At 42.6% G+C, this 17,175-nt stretch overlaps 1 protein-coding gene across 1 annotated transcript in view; it reads right to left on the minus strand.

Annotated features, from left to right (window-relative positions):
• The window catches only part of BCL9 (BCL9 transcription coactivator), an 88,045-nt gene that overhangs the window by 26,769 nt on the left and 44,101 nt on the right, over positions 1 to 17,175 (minus strand). The gene's annotated exons all lie outside the window — the stretch shown is intronic.

Consider the following 17,175-nt stretch of genomic DNA (forward strand, 5'->3'; position numbering starts at 1 on the left):
CCAGCCGCACCGCGCCACGAAAGGTACCGCCGGCCCCGCCTCAGACGCGAGACGAAGTGCCCCCACCCCCCGGCCCCGACGTTCCGCCCGGCGGGGGAAGGGGGAACGCCCCTCCCCACCTCAGCAAGGGCCCCGCCGCCGGGAAGGGCCCGCCCCCCTCCGAGGGAATGTCACTTGTCCCCCTTCCGGAACGCGCGTAATGGTACCAACCGGCCGCTTCCTCCTCCCCCTCCCCTGCCTTCCCGAAGAGGCACCGCCCCCTCAGCCCCGCCCACCAAGTAGCCTCGCCTCCTCGACCCCGCCCCTCCCTCCAATATTTTACTATGGGGCCGCCCACCGCCGGCACCACCTCCTGCTTTGCATGGACACGCCCACCAGGTCCCCGCCCCAGTACGTCACCCGGCCAGAGGTGACGCCTATTCCTCACCTTAAAGCGGCAGAGCCCCCTTTCTCAGCTAAAAGAACCTCCCAAAAGGCCGGTGGGGTGGGAGGGGCGGCCAGGGAGGATCTCTTATTTCCCGCACCTTCCTCCCCACGCACACACTCACCCGGACCTCCCCACCGCCTCTCGCAGCATTGAGGAGCAACCCAGTGGAAAAGGCGCGGAGGGGGGAAGGGCAGCATGGAATTTGGCCATCTTTGACAGAAATACATTGGGAGCTGCCAAAGGAAGGGGTCTTTCCCTCACACTTCCCTGTCCTGGTCCCGGCCTAGTCCTCAATCTTCAAGGCGACCCCCACGCACCTCCAGGATGCGGTTCCACCCTGCCCCATCCCCTCTCCCGTCCCTTGTCTTCACCCCTCAATCTCTGCACTGCCTTTGCTGTTGCCGGCTTTCTCCCCTCCCAAGGGTGCAGGCCTCTTTTGGGGTTGAAGGTCTCCTCCACCGTCTCCAAAGCACATTTTCGCCAGGTCCTGCAGATGCGTTGGCTGGTGCAGGGTTTCCCCTTCCTTATGGGGTCCGGCCCAGCCCCGCTCACGCATCGCTACCTAGTGCGCATTGAGGACCTCTACCTAGATCCTCGAATCGCTTCACAGCCGCTTTTTTAATCGCAGCATCACTTCCCTGACTTTTGGAAGGCCTGTGCTTTGGAGAGCTCAAAGCCCGGGCATCCCGGCACTGTCCCCTGTGAAGTGAGAGGGTAACCCATTAGACTGCACTTTTTCTTAGAAGGAAAAATGATGGCATCATGGTGAGCGCATGTTGCTGAATAAAGCTCAGATTCCCACTACTCCTGTTTTATCTTTGTGGCCCTTGTTGCTGCCCTGCCCAACTATTATTACAGACCTGTCTGCTCCACAGCCCTCCCCAGAACACAGTGTTACATCTCTGTGTTTGTAGAGTCTTGATCTAAGATGTTTCTGCAACTATATGCACTGGCCCGGCAGCTTTTCTGAATCAGTTAAGCGAAGACTGCTTATGTTATAATGTACTGCGTATTCTCCCCGAAGATAGATGGAGGCAACATGGCCAAGAGAAGTAGATAAATTTTCTTCTGCTTTTGCTTCTATCACCATGATTTTAACCAGGTACTTATCTCTATGTCACTTTCCCTGTCTAGAAAACAGGAAACCTTCCTTAGGGCAATCTTTTAACGAATGGTGCTGGTTGTAAAGGATGGTACAGGAGAGCCCCAAATGATAAAGCTTTAGAAACCATTTAAAACTCTAAGCTGGTCATGTAAGTTTCTATACCATGGCTCCCCAGCTTAGATTCTATGAAAAACTGTTTTTTCATAGCAAGATGTTTTCTCTCTGTCTTCTGTTATAACTGAGCATATAAATAAAGAAAAAAGACAAAAGCAGGTATCAACAATATAAATTTAGGATCAATTGAAGGATTCCAAATGGGAAATAATTAAAATGCTTTCTTGTCAAGTTTTGGTGATAGAATATTTGATGAAACATAGTAGGGACCTCTGTAAAAGAAGGCAGGAGGAAAAAGTCAGGTATGGACATATGAAAAGACAACTAAATCCAGAAATACACAAGAAGCATTTGGGATTGCTAAGGTAGATGGAAAGAAGGGATTCACAGACTTATCTGTAAGAGAGAACCACTACTAAAATAAACTCTGGGCTGGGGTGTTCCAGACCAGATCACCTCTGCTCAGTGAGCTCAAAAAACAAGCTCATTATAATAATGACACACATGCAAAAAAGTCTTAACCATTTTACTAGGCCTTACACCCTCACTTAACTTTGACACTTTATATGTGTCAAAGTTCGGAATTATTTATTGAACCAGAAGAAAAAAGCAAATGAATATTAAATGTGCAACACTAGGCTAAAAGAGCAATAATACTGAGAATTTAAGCAAGCTGAAAGTCATGTTAATTTAGCTACCTTGCACAAGGGATAGAAATGCACTTTAAAATATTATTTATTGTAATGAAATAGTTTATCTATTTTTACTAGAATTTTTTCTTCTGAATTTTCTAACTTCCATGCATTTCCATCTCACTTGAGAAAGAATTCTATTTTGCTGTACAGGGATCTAGTACACTGTATATACATAAATACTAATGGATAATGATGAAATCATTGTTAAAAGTATCCTATAAATAAAAGCTTCAAACTATTTCTGTCACTCTAGAAATTCTAAGGTAAATCATTTTTTAAAATCCAAATGGTAGTATTGTTAAAAATAAAAGCTTGCAACACTAAAGAGATCTGGGTTTGATTTTTTACTTTCTGAAATTTGCCTCTCATAATGATGATATGCACTCACTGTGATACAAACATGGATTGTATTCTTAGTCCTTCAAGTAATCACAGCATCTGTTATTTAAGTGTGCCGCCAGTCTTTTCTACCTGTGAACTCCACCTTCGAAACACTTGTTCTCTCAGCTCTTGATAAACGTATACCTAAATTTTAGGTTTGGAAAGAAACACCTCCTATTTTACAGATGAGAATTCTAAGACATAGAAGTTGAATGACTTGCCAAAATTATGCCCATTTTTAGGGACTAGAATTTAAGTCCAACACTCTACAGCACTGTTCTAACCTCCAAGGATTATTCATTCCTAACAATATTTACTATTGTAGGAGAGAACATGAAATTCTACCTTAGGAATGATGAGATCAAGACTCAGAAGGGTTGAACCTACTCAGCCAGCTGCTGCTAGGTTTATAAGAGGCCCTAATAAATCCTTGCCTTGGTCAAAGCCCTTAGTTTGTCCACGATTTCCTGCTGCTTATACTGTTTCTTACCAATTCATCTGTCTCATTGTCTAAAGCAAAACTGGCAAATCTCAACCCCAAAGGAATACTACCAAGATAGTCATTTATGGCTGAAGATGAGGGGTTAGAATGCAATGGCATCTTGACTTTCACAGTGTGCTGTATTGTAATACAATAGTCAGGAAGGGATTTCTTCTTTAGGTTGTCCATGGAGGAGAAAAAAATCTCCCTATCCTAGCTTTCACTAGTCCATTGAAGCCAATGGGGAGTCCCAGAGCTTCATCCCTGCCAGGAAAATTGAGGGCTAAGTGTCTCTTCTGTAAGGAAAAAATCAAAATTCCCACCTCCTGCCTTCCTGCAGCTCCACCTGGGGCCATTGGCACTCTGATGTGAGCTTGGGTCTTGTTCTGTGTAGCCACGTATCTGCTTTCCACAACCTGGGAATTAGAGGCACCCTATCTGTAAAAGCTCTGACAGATCTGTGATGTGACACTCAGATCCCTTTAGACGGTACCACCAATGTTTCTCCTTCATGTTTGCACTCCAACCTTCATGGTTGTGCCACCTACCCTCACTGCCTGCCTTCTAAAAGTCAAGCTTTGTGACATTCAGCCCGCAAATTCCTGAGCCCTAACTGATTGATGTATTAAATGCTGACCCCCTTCCCCAGCTTTCCAATTTAGCCATAGTCCATCATGGCTTAACAACCCATGTGTTCCATCTGCTCTAACCATTTCTCCCCAGATTTCTTGGTCTTCAGACCAGTTCTTCACATCTGTCCTTACAGTCTCATGTCCCCTTTCCTCTTCAGTTTCCGCTAATTAACTATTTCATTTCTTATTATTAACCTCTTTCCCAAGAATAATTCTGGGAGAGTATTTCTACTATTTCATTTCATTTTATTCTGCTAGACATTTCTCTAGGAATTTTGCCCCTCAGATACATTTATGTTATTTTTCCTGGGTTCTGCCTTCACGGCTGAACTCTTCCCACTTCCCACAGTCTCTTCCCAGCCTCTCTGTTATTGGTACCCAACTACTGCAGCTTTGACCTCACCTCCATGGTTTGCATCCAGGTTGCTCTTATTAGCCACGTTGCCTTTTGGAATCTTTGACCACCCATCATCCCAGCAATGGAAATTCCTAAGGCTGAGATGTACCTACATTTGTTTCCACTCCTGGGCTGGCAGACATTACTAGAAAAAAACCATGAAAACAAGAAAATGGATCTTAATCAAATTTCAGGTGATGAAACTTGAATTGAACTTTATTAGTTTTTACTTGGCAATCCTTTTATGCATCCTCATTACCTCCTATATCATTTCCCACAGCAATTATTCCAAATTTTATCCACTACTTCTCCTACGTTGCAGGACAAACCTTGTCATCTCATCTCACCTCAGAAGGGTTTTGCTCAGTTCTCTCTCTTCCATTTACTTTCTCTTTACTTTAGTATCTTCAGTAAAATCCTTCTTATACAAATACTCTTTTTTTCCCCTTTCTTTTCATTCCCAACTTATCCAAAGGGTAACCTACATTCTCTGCTACCACAATTCCTTTTCTTCCTCTGTAATTAACCCAACCACTTACCAAAATTCTTTCTCCAGTATGGCCAAACCTAATCACCAAATCCATCCAATGAATATCCTTTCCTTACTCTCTTACAGTTTGAATTCCAAGATACGATGATATTCTGGTTTTTCTCCCTCCCCACCCCCCAACTTCATTGAGATATAATTGACATATAACATTGTATAAGTTTAAGATGTACATATAATGATTTGATATATGTATATGTCGTGAAATAATTACCACACTAAGTTTAGTTAGCATCCATCATCTCACAGTTACAATTTTTGTGTGTGTGATGAGCACTTTTAAGATCTACTCTCCTAGCAACTTTCAAATATGCAATACAGTATTGTTGGCTATAGTCACCATGCTGTACATTACATCCCCAGAACCTATTTATCTTATAACTGGAAGTTTCTACCTCTGGAATACCTTCACACATTTCCCCCAACCCTCTACCCTCTGCCTCTGGTAACCACCAATCTGTTCTCTGTTTTTGTGAGTCTGGGTTTTTTAGATTTCACATATAAGTGAGATCACACAGTATTTGCCTTTCTCTGACTTATTTCACTTAGGATAATGCCCTCAAGTTTCATCCAAGTTATGGCAAATGGCAAGATTTCCTTCTTTTCTATGGTTGAATAATATTTCATTGTGTGTGTATATATATATAAAGTGCATACATATAGTATATATATATATAGTATATATATATGTGCCACATTTTCTTTATTCATTCATCTCTTGATGGGCACTTAGGTTGTTTCTATGTCTTGGCTATTGTAAATAATGCTGCAGTGAACATGGGGGTGCAGATATCTCTTCAAGATCGTAATTTCATTTCCTTCGAATAGATAATTAGAGGTCTGTCTTCTTTTTTTTATTTTTAAATGTATTTATTTAATTTACTTTTGGCTGCGCTGGGTCTTCATTGCTGCGCACAGTCTTTCTCTAGTTGCAGCGAGCGGGGGCTACTCTTCGTTATGGTGCGCGGGCTTCTCATTGTGGTGGCTTCTCTAATTGCAGAGCCTGGGCTCTAGGCGCATGGGCTTCAGTAGTTGTGGCATGTGGACTCAGTAGTTGTGGCCCACGGGCTCTAGAGCGCAGGATCAATAGTTGTGGCGCACAGGCTTAGCTGCTCTGCGGCATGTGGGATCCTCCCGGACCAGGGCTCGAACCCGTATCCCCTGCATTGGCAGGCAGATGCTTAACCACTGCGCCACCAGGGAAGCCAGAGGTCTGTCTTCTTTCTTGATTTTAATACTTCCTTGACCTGAACATTCCCTGAATGTTCCTTAAACTCCTTGGTTCTTTGATCTTTTCTGTCTCCACTTGTCCCTAGGATCTCTCTCTCTCTCTCTCACTCTCCTAACTTTAGCCATCACCTCTTTGCAGATGATCAACACATCTTCAAGTCTAGCTCAGGGCTCTCTTGAGCTTAAATCCTTCGTTTCTATCCACTCAGCTTGCCCATCTAGAAGTCAGTTTAACACATCAAAAAACAAACTCACCATCTTTCAAAATTGTCTCACTTCTGAATTCACTGCCTCTCACTTAGGCTCAAAACTTTGGAGTAATCCTGACTCAAAGTTTCCAGCTGTCTATGTATTTTTCTCAATCACCAATGTCCACAAATTCCCACTTAAATAAATTTCTTGTTTTCTGTTCCCAAGTTGAGACTGACTGTTGTAATAATTTCCAAGTAGACATTCCTGCCTCCAGCTTTTCCCCCTATCAGTCAATTCTCCATGCTCTTTCCAGATAGAGCTCCCTAAAAGACCTGTGTGTGTGTGTGTATGTGTGTGTGTGTGTATATAATCATCATATATAATGATATATGATAATATCATATATGATATCATTATATATGTGATATAATTATCATAATATATATATAATATGTATATTATCATTTGTGCAGTACCTATTCGTCTCTAATTACCCTAGCCCTACTGGTTCTTCTGGGCCCAGCTAGGGCTCCTCTACCCTAACATCTCAACAATGTCGTATAGCAGGAACAATATTGGCTTTAGAGTCACCTGGACCTGGGTTTGAATATTGGACTGCATTTTACTGGCCAAATAACTTCAAACTTCAATAGGAAAAAACGTTATTTTCTTTATCATTAATTTCAGTCGTAGATGTCTATATCACCAATTTTAGAACATAGCCTAGACACACAAACTTTTAATGTCATCTACCTTCAATTGTAGTTACCAGTCCTCCCCTATATCCTGAGAGCAGAACTGACACCTCTTTGTGTTTTGCAGTCATTTAGTCATTGCTATATTTATTGAGCATCTACTAGGTGCAGGGCATCTTGAGGGGGACAAAAAAATGAATCAGATATCCAATTTTGTCCTCAAAGTATAATTAGACTTATATGGAAGATTCATTCATTGGGAAAAAAAGACAGTTTAGTAAATGCCTAATTTGTGCCAGGTATTGTGCAAAGTACTGAAGATTCAAATAAGAGGACATGTTCCCTGATGTTAGGAGCTGGGATCTATCTAGTTAGGAATACTAACAAGTAAACATTTATAATCAAGTATAGTAAATGCTGTGATATGGCTAAATACCAGGCATTTGGGGAACACAGAGGAGGCGTATCTAATCCAGACAGCAGAGTCAGGAAATGCAATAAGACCTGAGTGGAATCTTAAAGAATGCGTAGGAGTCAGCCAGGCAAAGGACTCAGCAATGTGCAAAGGCTCAGCTGTGTGACAATGTATATAAATAACCACAATACAAGATAGAAAGTAATATAATAAATAAGTGGCAGAGCAGAGGCAAAAAGTGGCTGTCAGAGGAGATACATTATTGGGAGTTCCATGAGGTGAGCAGAAACTGCTTTGTGGAAGTGGAGGCATTTGAAGCAACCTGAAGGGTTCAGGGGTCAGGTTCAGACATGCCGTGGGGCCAGATGCCTCTTTGCCTTCTCAGCATTCTATGCAGTGCCCTGTACACAATGGCACAGTGCCTTGTTTGCTGTGATGATGGTGATGATTATGATGATGATGGTGATACCTAGGTTTTTCTCATGAAGTTGCCTCTTCCCTCTTCCCAGAATGTTTACAAGGGGAGACTCATGATTCAAAAAAGCCATTTCTGGGTGGAGGGGCTCTCAATCAGACTGCCTAGCTTTGAATCCCAGCTCTGCCATTAGAGGGCTGTGCGACTCTAGAAAAATTACTTAACTTCTCTAGGGTCGAGTTTTTTCTTCCATAAAATGGAGTAATGATAGTAATTCCTCACAGGGTAGTATGTGGAACAAATGAATGACTAATGTAGATGTCTAGGAATAGTGCCTGGCATACAGTAAATGCCCAATAAATGTTGGTTATTATTATTACATTTGTTCATCTCTGGATTATCCACAATGGGATTGGCCTTCGGAGAGATTTTAGGAGCACTAAAAAGGCCATCTCCTCAATACTTCACTTATTCTGACATCAAATCTCACTCACTGGTATCTCTTCAACTCTCCTAATACACTCCTTTAAATTCTATCATTAGAAATTCATACCTTTGGGGGACTTCCCTGATGGCACAGTGGTTAAGAATCTGCCTGCCAATGCAGGGGACACGGGTTTGATCCCTAGTCCAGGAAGATCCCACATGCTGCGGAGCAACTAAGCCTGTGCACCACAGCTACTGAGCCCGTGAGCCACAACTACTGAGCCTACATGCCAAAACTACTGAAGCTCACATGCCTAGAGCCCATGATCTGCAAAGAAAGAAAGAAAGAAAGAAAAAGAAAGAAAGAAAGAAAAAGAAAGAAATTCATACCTTTGGATTTAAGATGTCACTTCCCCAATCCCTTGGGAAGGAACATAATAGGGCATTCGCCCTGTTTTATTTTAATAATTTATCTGGCCAGACCTCTATCTTTCTTAACTGCCACATGTACTGAGGAAATATTATGGAGAAGAAAGAAAAGGTTAATTCTGAAGCTTGGAGAACCTTCCCCAGAAACTTAAGCTAGAAGGAGATACTCAGAATTGCTTTCTGAGGGCAGTAGGTCCTCTGGGATTGGAGAAAGAGGTGAGATAGGAGAGACATGACAAGAAGTAATGAGGACAACAAAAACAAGGTCATTTGTGTCAGTAAAGACAGGCTTTACTAACTTAACAAACAGTGCTGACCTTGACTTTGGAACTCTTCATCCACCACTCCTTTCTCCACTCTGTGCTGTGCTTTGGAATAAATCATTCTTTTCAGGATACATCTTGATTCTTATTAATGAAGGAGACTATACAGGTGACCAAGTACCCCTGGTTTTAAAATTTCATAATGACTTTTACATGTTGGCTTTCTTCATGATCAAAAATTAATAAATACCTACTATCTGTCTTAGTGCCAAATTAAGTAGAGTGAGAATTTCATTAGAGGCTTAAGAAATAGTCCCTCTCAGGGACCTTACGGTCCAATGGAGGAAGCAAAAAGATTTCAGGGCTTCCCTGGTGGCACAGTGGTTAAGAGTCCGCCTGCCGATGCAGGGGACGCGGGTAAGTGCCCCGGTCCGGGGGGGATCCTGCGTGCCGCGGAGCGGCTGGGCCCGTGAGGCATGGCCGCTGAGCCTGCGCATCTGGAGCCTGTGCTCCGCAACGGGAGAGGCCGCAACAGTGAAAGGCCCACGTACCGCAAAAAAAAAAAAAGATTTCAATAACAATTAATTCCTAAATTGTATTACAGACATGACACAAACTCTCGACTTGAAGGAAAAAAAAAAGCAGTGAGGAAGGTCTGGAGTAGCAAGCAATAATTTGAAGGGTCAGAAGTTGAACTGGGCCTTGAAGAATAGGATTTGGGCAGTTCCAGGAGGGGACAATGACCCCAGAGGAAGAAAGACAAGGAGCAAGCCAGGGACTGAAAAGAGAATAGCATATGTGTGGACCAAAAATTACAACAGTAAAGGTCATTTCCAACAACCATAATGACAGCTGTCCATTATTGAGTATTTAGTAACAAGCACTATTCTGAGCACTATGTTTATATTGTCTCACTTAATACCCATAATAACGTCATGAGGTATGATCTGTTATTCTCATTTTACAGTTGAGGGCTCAGATGGTTCAAGGAGTATGTAACTGTCCTAAATCGTGCAGCTAATTGGGGGCTGAGATTATAACCCAAGTCAACCTGAGGTGAAAGCTCTTAATCACCCCACACTACAGCCTCTCTTCAGTGAGGGTATTAGGATACAATGGGCATACAATTGGTTAAATAAGTTGGGAATTCATGACACAAAATATAATTTAGAGAAAGCACGCAAGAAGGATACACTGTGAGTTTTTAAAAAAGCCACATAAAATAAGCTATAAGGATAGATTCTACAACATGCGGAATGTAGCCAATACTTATAATAATTATAAATGGAGTATATATAACCTTTAATAATTGTGAATCACTATATTGTACACCTGTAACTTATATAATATTATACAGTAACTATACTTCAATAAAAAAAGAGTAACAAAAACCCTAGTATTATAAAAGTAACATGCTTACTTTTTCTTCATGGTTTATTCTTTTAGTAACTTTCAACTAAAAGATTGTTCATTCTAAATAAAATAATATTGTAAAAAGAAAAGTACTGTGCTTAAAAATTTACAGCCTCAAAAAACAAGAAACAAAACAAAAACAAAAAAAAATTTACAGCTTTTCTATGAATAATTTTTATAATGTCATTTACTGGTAGACATTTAACAAAGATACATGTATTTGAAAATACTAGCAAATATTGTAATAGATGCCTATATTTATCAAAACAGAACCAAAAACATGTGTATATATGCATTTATATAGCTAAAACAACATTCTAAATCTCCACTAATAAGAAAAAGTCAGTCTACTGAACACTGCTCATGGAACAGGGACCTTCCTTTCAGTATCATCCTGCATGTGATTTATAATTACACCCATTTTACAGGTGAGAAAACCAAAATGAAGAGGTTAAATGGCTTGCTCAAGCCTCACAATAGTTAAACAGCTCAGTCCAGATTTGAATGCTAGGCTGGCGGCGACGCCTGTGCCCTTGCTGCTATCCTACACAGCCTATCTCTTTGAGCAAGGGAAAAACTGTGTAATAATAATACCACTGCAACATACATGGTATTTTTCAAAGCATTTTCACATTCATAGCAACAGCTGGTCCTTATGATAACCATTTGACAGGTTTGGAAGATACCTCCAGCATAGTGAATAATAATAGTAGTCATAATAATCATTAGAATAATAATATTAGCCAGCACTGATTGTATTAGCCATACACCTGGCACTATGCTAAGAACTTTACATGGATTGTATGGTTGGTTCATAACAACTCTATAAGATAGGCTCTATTATTATCCTTACTTGCACATGAGGAAACTGGGGCTCTCCTAACTGGTGTTAAGGGAGGTTACATAACTTCATGAAGGAGGCTGGGCTCAGATAAGTTACAGAACTAATTCAAGGTCATGTGATAACGAGTGTGATTCCTGGACTAGAGCACAGATCCCCAGATTCCACATCCACACATTCCCTTTTCATGTTACTATTCTAATAATGAATCTGCAACTACAGGAAGGACAATTTGAAGAGAGAGTTACAGCCAGCAAGAAGAGCAGCTGGAAGACTAGTGTGTAGAGATGATGCAGAGCCAGGTAGCATAGTGTGAGGGGGAATGAAGAGGTGGCAAAGCCAGGGGCTATCTGAGGAAGGTTATAGCAGCTCACTTCTGCAGCATGTAAATATAAGAGGAAGAAAAAATAGCTTAAGTTTGGCTTCTAGCCATAAAATTGGTGAAAAGAGGGGCATTGTGGCCAGAAATGAGAGTGGTTCAAAAATGGCACTGGTCCACAGTAAGATAACACTACACACCAACATAGGATGGATTTTAAAAAAGACAGACAATATCAAGTGTTGTGACAATGGAGAGGTGCTGTAATTCTCATACATTGCTGTGGGAAGGGAAAATGGTGCAGCCACCTTTGAAAACAGTTTAGTAGTTTCTTAAAAAGTTAAACATAATTTACCATATGACCCAGCAATTCCACTCCTATATGTCCACAAAGACTTGTATGTGAATGCTCTACAGCGGCATTATTCTCAATAGCCAAAATATGGAAACAATCCAAATATCCATCAACTGATGAATGGATAAATAAAATGTGGTATATCCATACAATGGAATACATTCAACAATAAAAAATAATCAAGTACTGATACATACTATAACATGGATGCACCTCAAAATCATTATGCTAAGTGAAAGAAGCCAGATATAAAAGACTATATATTGTATAAGTTTATTAACATGAAATGTCCAGAAAAAGCAAATCTATGAAGACAGAAAGCACATTAGTGGGACTGGGAATAAGGATCAACTGCAAATGAGCATGAGGAATCTTTTTGGGGTGAAGTATATATTATAAAACTGGATTTTGGTGATGGCTGCACAACATTGTAAATTTACCAAAAAATCATTGAGTCATACACTTAAAATGGGTGAAACTAAGGTCTGCAAATTATATCTCAATAAAGATGTTCTTTAGAAAGGTGAAGCTGGTTTGTGAAGGCAGAAAGAGAGTTAAGTTTTAGAATCTCAAGTGACCATTAAACACTAAAGTGGAGATGTCCCACCAGGTAAGAGGGTAGGCCAGAGGTGCAGAGGTGAAAGCCAAAGCAATAAAAATGGATAAGATCACGAAAGAAAAAACAAAAAGCACACAAGACAAAAGGAAGAAAGGAAGATGCCAATGGCAAACGTTTGGTGTCACTACCATTTAGGGGCAAGGATGATAGTTTACCTGGGCTAATGTGGTATTTACCCTGGTAGCGACGCATCTATAGCTAATATTCAGATTTACTTGTATTCTCTAAGCGTACACCCACTGAGAGCAAAGGTACATGCCCCACAGCATGGCAAACAGTAGGGTAAATCTACTTGGGGGAAAATTGCCTCTAAGTGACTAAGATACACAAGGATAACTGGGAATGGACTGAATATGTTCCCTGTATTTTGATGTTAAAAAGAGAACTGCACAAACACTTTTACCCAAATTAGAAGTAGCATCAGCATTAGGGAGTGCAGTTTTCAAGAGCAATGATATTTCACTTAGTTACTAACAACCAGGAAGGATGGATATTATGCTGGACCACCCCTGGCATCGGACTCTTTGGGCCCAATATTGACTTCTGAATTTAGGAGCCAGAAGAGACTCAGGTAAACTCTACAACTGCTTTCTCACCTCAGAATTAGTGGACCCTTCCTCCTCCTGCCCCCACCCCATCCCTACCCAAAGCTTAGAACTTTGGGGAGGAGACCCTCCCAGGCTAGGGACTAAAGATGTCTTCCCTCCCCCAAGGCCTGACAATCCTTTTTGTTTCTCCTTCTGTCACATTTCTGGTATAAATGAAGCAAAATTAGACTACAGACCTTGGCTGTGAAAATAAAGGATTAAAAAAAAAAGATTCAAAAAATCAGGGAACTCGGGCTTGCCTGGTGGCGCAGTGGTTGAGAGTCCGCCTGCTGATGCAGGGGACGAGGGTTCGTGCCCCGGTCCGGGAAGATCCCACATGTCGCGAAGTGCCTGGGCCCGTGAGCCACGGCCGCTGAGCCTGCCCGTCCGGAGCCTGCGCTCCGAAGCGGGAGGGGCCACAACAGTGAGAGGCCCGCGTACCGCAAAAAAAAAAAATCAGGGAGCTCAAGATAGGAAAGGAAGCCCAAAGTTGGAACAACACCGGCTTCAGGACCACCTACCACCCACATCATATGGGGGTGGGGGGGTGGTCAGCTCAGCAGGGGTTCTCAATCCCGGGTGCAAGGTGGACACCAAGGTAGAATTTAGATGAAAGGAAAATAAACATTTATTTTCACTAGCTTCTAACTGAAATTTATAATTTCCTTCAATTCTGAAGGTAGGCAAGAGATCAAGGTAGAGCAATTCATGACTTTTTACCAATAGAATCAGATATTTTCACATCATCTTACAGCTGTGGCAGATATCCTAAATATCGCTTACACTCATCACTACGACAAAATTACAGTAGTTATTAGATCTGCCAGTAGATCTTTTATATTAATGCTCTAATAAAGAAACACATGTAATACTATATCACAAATTTGATGCCTTTAATATTTTGATATTTCATTATAATTATTTTTGTTCACAATTTCTTTTGTTTTATGTGTTTAAAATCATTATTCTGTCCATAGGCTTCACCAGACTGCCCAAGGGGTTCCATGTCACAAAAAAGGTGAATGACTCCCTGGCTGGAAAAACTCCCCAGTCCTCCTCCAGCACCACCAAAAATGAGCCTCCCCGCTGCGCCTGCGGTCCCACCATTAGTGAACATTTCCTTTGGGTTTTTAAGATTCCCATTAATTTGCAAATGCCCCCAGATGAGAAGAACTTCTCCAAGTGTTATTAGTTAACCCCTTAAATGGGGTTGTTTAGCAGCTAGCTGAGCACAACACCCTACAATTCAATTAAGCAAACATTTATTGAGCTCCTGCAACCGGTAAGGAACCAGGCTTGGGGATGGCAAGCGAAACTCTGCAAGGTTTCTCCCCTCAAGGGTGCCAGCAATCTAGTAGGAGGCATAAAACAAGTACAGAAAAGACAGGGGAAAGAGAAATGCTAAGGGGAAAGTGCAAAGAGCAAAGATCGTTCTGGGGGAGGGATGGTTCGGGAGGAAAGAGACTCCCTCATGCTTGCATTCCAGAAGGAGTGACTGAGTGTTCACTCGGTGCCCGGTCCACAGAATACAACCTTAGTCAAGGTCACTGCCTAGGGTTAAGTTAAACAGGTAAAACACGAAGTAAGCTACTGGCATTGAGTTCTCTATGGGGTATAAAAGGCCGGGGAAGCACAGAGGAGGGAGTAACTCAGTGCCGGTGGGGGCGGGGAGAGCCTAGAAAGACTGTTGGTTGCAATGAATGTGGCACGGAGGAAGTGACATATGAGCTGAGTCTAGTAGGATAAGTTTTTAAAAAAAGGAAGAGAGAAAGAGAGAGAGAGATGGGGGAAGGGAGGAGGAGGGGGAAGGGCACCGCATTCCTGGCAGAGGTATGTGTAAAAGGGCCTGTTCTGAGAATGCATTTTCAGTAGGAGTTTAGGGATAGTGGAGGAACCCTGCAGGAGACGGGGGTGGGGTGGGGTGGGGGGACCTGGAATTGTATAGCACGGCTGTACTGTGTGAACGGACCTTACATTTAATGCTGAGGAGTTTGCATCCTCTCCCTCTGGAACAATCAGAAAGGCTTCTTGAAGGAGGAGACATTTGAGCTGGGCCTGAAAGCCTGAGAAAAATTTCAACAGGTGGAGACGGGGCAGGGAGGGGAGTGTTTCAGGAGAAACGAACAGCACAGCCAGGCACAGGGCCGATAGCATATGGCTTGGTAAGAACGGTGCTGGAGCCGCGCGTGATCCAGAGCGCGCGGCACGCGGCGCACCTGACGGGGGTTGGGGGATGGGGGGATGAGTGTTAACAGTTCAGGTTCCCGGCCGCCACGCAGACCCGCCGAGTCGGGACCTCTGCCGGCAAGCGCGTGGTTACCCATATCTTGACGCGCAGTTGTTTAGTGACTTAATAGGAGAGAAGGCTGAAAGGATGGTAGCTTTTGAATGCACGGTAAGAATCTGCATTTAAATCGGAAGGCAGTGGGGAGCTCCGGAGAATGGACCCAGAGGGAGAGTGGTATTTATCAAAGCGGTGCTTACGAAGATTTAGAGACAGGAGAGATGAGGCTGGAAAGTGCAGGGACCGAGGTAAGGGCTGTTACAGACGTCCAGGTAGGGAGTATAATGAAGTACGGCAGTGGCAGGGGGAAGAGGAGGGAAGGGACAAACGGAAAGACGTTCAGATGACAGACTCTACATGGCTCACTGGGCAACTGAAGTAGATGGAGGGGCTGAGTCACAGAGGACTCTAGGGATTTGAGTTGGGCAGTGAGGAAAACAGTAAGGCCTTTAAAAGCAAAGCAGGGGAGGAAGACGCCTTTACTATAAAGCAGGTGAGGAAGCAAGGTGTTGAGGTGTAAAGTGGTGGCACAGAGTCAGAGGCCAAGAATAGTGATGATATTTCTTTTAAGGGAGCAGCCACTGGTTAGTGGTGTACAAAATGAGGCACAGGTCGCACACCAAGACTGGGATGGGGCAGCGGAAGGCTGCAAGGGCTGCCTTTATCACCATTTTGTTGAGGATCCCCTAACAAGGTGAAGGGCAATCTGAGCTGTAAACTCAGGCAAGCCCCTTCTCTTCTCAGGAGCTCCCGTTTCCTCCTCGTTGGAAAAGCAGACGATAATAAAACTTATCACCCACTCATCTCATGGGAGTGCTGTGAGAGCAACCAATATACATACATAAATAAGTCCAAGGCACTTGGCAAGAACAAAGTGTGCTGGAAACGCTAAACAATAATAAATTCAGCCACTTCCTCATCATGATAGTAAACAAGGTGTCTTTCTAAAAAGCAGATATGGTATAAATTTGAGGCTGTCTCTAACAACAGGTAATTAAATCTAAACTCTTGATTTTCAAGAATTCCTTCATCAGAGAGTCTCAGAGTGACCCTAATATCTCTATCAAACTGAGGCCTGGACCAGACAGCAATTAATAAACATGAAAATTACTTTATCAACCCCCCTCCCATTCTTAGTATCAATATGTGACTAATATTAGCATCCAAACTACAGGCAGTCCCCACCAGCCCCCTAAACTGTACTCTTTGTCACACCCCTGAGGTTCCTCTCTTGGCAGAAGGGTGCCGTATAAAATATTCAGATCCTAGGTAGGATATGCGCAACCTACACGGGAAAGAAGGCTGTCAGACAGAAAAGAACAGTACTCCTAAAATGACAAAGATAGGAAATCCATTTTAAAGGAACACATCTCTAATTATATGTTCCATGCATAGCAAATCTCTTAATAAATCCCACCACAATCTCTGCTCCCCTAAAGAGTAGACCTGATAAGTAATAGCTCCCCTCCTCTGTGGTAAAATCCAATTTTCACACCTGGTAAATGAAATAACTCCACTGTGAACCAAGGTCGGGTTGGGGTGAGCCATTAACAGAAGGTTAGGGGCTGTGCATCATGTAACAGCTCTTCTGGGAACCCCTTCCAGAGATTTGCTCCTTTTATGCCAGTTGATACTACTCGGCCAGAAAACCTCCAACCTCCTAGGTTACAAATGCTATTTGTCACCTGGAGTGGTTATAAATGAGTACTACGGTTCTGGGGTCACATAGGTGCAAGGCCTGGCTTTGGCCTTTATCTCTTGTTTGGTTGGAAGGTTCCTTACCATTTGTGTACTTTTAGGAGATAAGCTTATACCACATTCCTGACAAATTGACCATGAGAAGGAGAGATGCTACTGAAATTTACAATGGTAAAGGAGTAAAACACTGGAGGAACAAAAAAATATAAAGCCAA

Source organism: Lipotes vexillifer, unplaced genomic scaffold (assembly GCF_000442215.2).
Source record: "Lipotes vexillifer unplaced genomic scaffold, Lipotes_vexillifer_v1.1 scaffold773, whole genome shotgun sequence".
NCBI lineage: Eukaryota > Metazoa > Chordata > Mammalia > Artiodactyla > Lipotidae > Lipotes > Lipotes vexillifer.